Source organism: Octopus bimaculoides, chromosome 6, assembly GCF_001194135.2.
Source record: "Octopus bimaculoides isolate UCB-OBI-ISO-001 chromosome 6, ASM119413v2, whole genome shotgun sequence".
Taxonomy (NCBI): Eukaryota; Metazoa; Mollusca; class Cephalopoda; order Octopoda; family Octopodidae; genus Octopus; species Octopus bimaculoides.
The window spans coordinates 11,540,548-11,546,051 of record NC_068986.1 but is presented as its reverse complement, the minus strand read 5'-3'; the positions used below and the strand labels follow the sequence as shown (position 1 = coordinate 11,546,051).

Below are 5,504 nucleotides of genomic sequence, written 5' to 3'. Positions count from 1 at the left end.
ATATAAAGACAAAAAAAATGGAACAAGAATGCAACAGGCGACAACAAAACATCCGGACAGTTAGATGATACAAAAAAAGGACAGGAAAAACAAGGACGGGTCATTCGGAGCTTCCTATCCTCAGTCGAGTTCCAGAGGGTCATTGCACTTTCGGTCGGTTATACTCAATATATATATATATACATACAAATATAAGTCTGAGTACATACAAACACACATATGTCTAAATTATACATATATTCATACACAAATATGAATACACACACATGCACAAGTAAAAAAGTAAACAAATTTGAAAATGTTCACAAATGGGAGTCAAAATGTTTGGTCAACAGAATTATCTACACACTGAGTGTATGTGGCTGAGTACTACAAAGGCACTCAAACTCCCATCATAAGACAGCATTACTGTGAGTGACCTACAAGAGGAGACCCTTTAACCGGGTTACTGCATGTTGTGTGGTGTGTCTGAGAAATTTAGATAATGTGGCATGTGTTGACCCACAACTATCATAAAAGACAACCTTCTCCAAGAATGCCATGCAGGGAAATGACAGCTGCGACTTCAGGTTTAACCAACCAAACATTGAAATAATTTGACCATGGATGCGTCTGTATAAGAATCCACATTTAAGTGGATGCGCGTGTGTGTGTTTGTCTGATGATCATCCATTTCTCCACGCTAGTTTGGGTCTGATAGAATTTGTTGAGGTAGATCCTCTTTAGCTGAATGCTCTTCCTATTGCCAAACCTCAGCTGTTTCTAAGGAGGTAATAATCTCTTGGGCTAGTGAATAATAATAACCAGTAATTAGATAGGGAACTAGAAACAAACAGCACTGTTTGAATGAGCCTTTTGTTTACAATCAACAATCAGACAAGAAATACAAACAGACTCACACATAAATATATTGAAAGCTAGATATAGATATGCAACAAGCTTCTTCAATTTCTATTAATTTCACACAGAAAGTATCAGTCAACTTATGGCTATGGTATAAAAATGTCAGTCAACAACGTTCATATGATGGGGACTGAACCCCAAGCCATGTGACCCTGAAGAAAACTTCTTAACCACACCGCCATGCTTGTCTGTCTGTGTGCGTGTGTGGGGGGACACTTGCACACACAATTTTACTCTTTCCTACATTGAGATGAGGATGTGGTACAGTTACAAAATGAAATTCAGTCAATCTCACACAAACAACAGCTTCAAAATGATGATGTGTTTAGAGACATATCATAAAGGCTTTGTTGAGCTCATCTATCTTAATTTCCTCGTTTCATTGTTGAATGCATCTTGCCTTTTCATTGTAATAAATTAAACACCAATGCTGGTGGCACGTAAAAAGCACCCGTTACACTCTTGGAGTGGTTAGCGTCAGGAAGGGCATCCAGCCACAGAAACCATGCCAAATCAGATTGGATCCTGGTGCAACTCTGGCTTACCAAATCCAGTCAAACCGTCCAACCCATGCCAGCATGGAAAGCAAACATTAAATGATGATGAGAAGGAGGAGGATAAAAAGACAAAATGAGTAAACGAAAATGTGTGCCAATAAGTGGGTGTGTCTGTTTGTGTATCTTTATCCTCATCACCATTTAACACTAGTGTTCCTTGGGCTGTCCACTTAGATATGGTTTCTGGATGCCATTCCTAATGCCAACCACTTTATTGCTTGTACTGGGTGCTTTTTTCCATGGCTCCAGTACCATGCATCTGGCAGGACTACAAATCCTGAAAAGGGTAGCTTTATGCTAGGGGCTGAAGGGGTTAGGGGCCCAGAGTAGAACAAATTTCTTGTTGTAAAGGAGCAACATGGTTGCTCACATTTTAGAAGAGAGGGTGGGGTTAATCGAGGTGAAACTGGGAAGAGATAAAAATAAGAGTGATGAGGTGTCTGGGTGGACCCCCAAGGTATGAGGCGAGCAGAAAGGGGGGAGGGAAGGAAGGAAGCAAGGGAATGGAGGTTGAAAGAGTGTATGGGGGAGTGAGAGATGGAGGAATGAGTGAGGCAGTAAACATAATGAAGAATAGGTACCCCCCCCTCCGAGTGAATAAGTAGGCAAGGTCGGGAAGGGCAGATGAGCAGTGATGAGGGCGATGAAGAGTAACAGAATGGTAATACAAGTAGACAAGAAGAGAGAAGAGAGGGATGACAAATGGATGGGTAAGTGATAAGAGTGTGGTAGGAATATGCTTATCAAAAGTCCAATCAGAATGATTTTAAAATAGATGAGGCTAACATATTTAGCAAAGATTTCTGAAATCCTCTCAACATTTCATTATGAAAAGAGTGATGCAATTTACTTTCTAGATGTATTTCAAAGTATTTCATGCTAATGTTATGTTTTATTGAACAGAGAAAAATGAAAAATACAGAGAGAGAGAGAGAGAAAGAGAGAGAAAGAGAGAGAGAAGTAGTATTATCAAGGATTAAAGAAATGGGGAAATAATGCTACTAAATAAATTGAAAAGTAGGAAAATATTTTCAACCAGAACTACATAAAAGTCAGCTAAAAATACTGCCAAGAGGCCAGTGTGGGAGAGTATCTACACAATCTTTTATGCAGCATGCAATATTCACTGGTACACTCATCTACCACATACACAAATGTGTAGACACACACACAATCATCATCATTATTATTTGTCTGTGCTCCATGCTTAGCATGGATTGGATGGTTTGACAGGACCTGATGTGTTTAAGGACTGCTTTGAGTTCCAATGTCTGCTTTAGCATGCTTTCTACAGCTGGATACCTTTCCTAATGCCAACCACTTTACAAGGTGGACTGGGTGTTTGCCACACTGCAAAGTGGTTGGTGTTAGGACCACTTTACAAGCTCAAATCCAATGCACATTCATACATGTTGGCATGGTGTGATCGTTTTTCTCTGCTGATGAACACTGAACTTATATATATCATTTCTAATGTGTATTTACTTCGGAAATGTTCTAACTTACTGAACAGGTATGTCATTAGCTTCCAAAACTATTGAAATGTGATTATGTGTGTGTGCATGTACACACACATACACACACACACACACAGAGTGCTCGCAAAGCCACTTACCTGATGATGTGTGGGTACACAGCTAATGCTGGATCATATTTATTTACATAATATCTTATGCTATAGTACAATATGGAAAACTCAGCAACAGCTGTTACCAATGCACAGAAACAATTGTTGTGCTTTGTGATTAAAACCAGTTCATTCCATCTTGCTTCATACACACACACACATTCACTCACACACAAAACTAAACTATATCTCAACACACACATATAAGCACAAGCATAGCTGCATAGTTAAGAAGTCTGCCTACTAGCCACATAGTTTCAAGTTCAGTCCCATTGTATGGCACCGTTGGTTAATGATTTCTGTTATAGTCCCAGGCCAATCAAAACCTTCTGAGTGGATTCAGCTGATGGAAGCTAAAAGAAACCTATTGTGTGTGTATGTGTATGTGTGTGTGTGTGTGTGTGTGTGTGTGTGTTAATGTCTCTTTGTTTTGTCAATGTGTGATAGTTTTAAATGCATATCACTGTCATAGAAGCAGTGTCAGTTTCTAATCTCTGAAAAGCTGTCAGGCCGGGCGGAAAGATCACCTTGCTTGGAGACAGGTAAGGGTTGGCAACAGGAAGAGCATCATATAGCAGCTCCATTCAACCAAGGGATCTTGTATTGTGAGCTACTTGGTCACCTCACTTGTGCTGGTGCCACATAAACAGCAAGCAATACACTCTTAAGCAGATCACGCATGCACGCACGCACACAGAAGGGCTTTTATGCTCAAGTATTTACTACACAACCATGGGGTCCCATTGCCTGCACCACCTTGGGCACGTGTCTTCTGCAAATGCCTCAGATAGGAAATGCCTTCCAAGTGTCGGTTAAAGGCAGCTACATCGAAGCCAATTGCTATATGTATATAAATATTCACATTTATTTATTTAGTCAAATGTGTGGTAGCATGGTAAGAAGCTTGCATCCCAACCACATGGTTCTGTGTTCAGTTCCACACTGCAGGACCTCAGACCAAGTGAATTCTGCTGTAGCCCTGGGCTGACCAAAGCCTTGTAAGTGGATTTGGTAGAGAGAAACTGAAAGAAGCGTGCATCACAAGAGAGTGTGTGCATGCGTGACATTGCATGACAGGGGTTGTAGACGAGTGTCATCATTATGCAAGTAGGGACCTTTTCTCCAGTCTTCAATGAAAGACATGTCCAATCATGGCAAAATATTACATTACTTGGAGAAAGGTGTGAGTTGGTGATAGGGAAGGCATCCAGCTGCAGAAATTCTGTCTACTCATGCAAGCATGAAAAAGTGGTCATTAAAACGATTTTATATATATCCACAAATAAAAAGTATATATATATATATATATATATATATAAACACACACACACACCTTATTTGTGGAATAAGGCTACCAATGGCTTCATGTAAAGAGAAATCTTAACAATTGTTCAAGCGTGCCACAGGGGTTAGTGTTTGGATGAGAATACCAATATTAGCATGTATATACACACACACACTACATATATACACACACATATAAATACATAAATATATATGTAGATATCTAAATATATATATACATATATAAAGAAGTGTATATAAAAATAAAAATGTGTACATGTGTATGCATCTATGTAAGTGTGTATTTGTGTGGAGGAATGGCTGTGTGGTTAAGAAATTTTCTCAGAAATATGGGGGTTTGGTACATTTTCTTTGTATTTCTTTACATCCGACAAAACCTTGCAGATTAGCAAAACGAGACAGGTGGACTAATTAATTGAGTGTGGTGCCCCTGTATGGCCACAGTGTAATGAATAAAACAAGTAACAAGAATTATTAAATAAGAATATATGTATACACACACACACACCTGCATATATACACATACATATATAGATATACATATTAATTTATAGGTCTCACATACACACAAATATCCATAAAAACATATGAAGACACACCCACAAATGTGTGTGCATGTATATATATATATATATATATATACACATACACACACACACATAAAAATCTCTATATATTATATATATGGAAATACAGATAAATATATAAATAACATAGATATATATATACACATACATACGTACACACACATAAATGTACGTACACACACACACATGTATGTGTGTGTGTGTGTATATATATATATATATATACACATACACACACACACTAATATACATGAATACACACACACATTATTTCTTGGTATATTGATTTTCTCGTACTAAACCATGGAGTAGGAAATTTAGTTGAAAGCTATAACAAAAAAAAAAAAAAGGAAAAAAAAAGATAGAATAACAAAGAAAACTGCCATTTGTGGCAAAGAATGGCTTTTACATATCTAGTGGATTATGGTAGAACACAGAGATGGAAAGAGTAGATCTACCTATCACTGTGCCTAGGCTTTTCAATCACATGACAATGTATAGTTGCGTCTTTTTTTTTTTTTCCCT

At 38.0% G+C, this 5,504-nt stretch overlaps 1 protein-coding gene across 1 annotated transcript in view; it reads right to left on the bottom strand.

The window, feature by feature from the left end:
* Window positions 1-5,504, bottom strand: part of LOC106880526 (serine-rich adhesin for platelets) — a 41,355-nt gene that overhangs the window by 26,034 nt on the left and 9,817 nt on the right. The window lies entirely within an intron of this gene.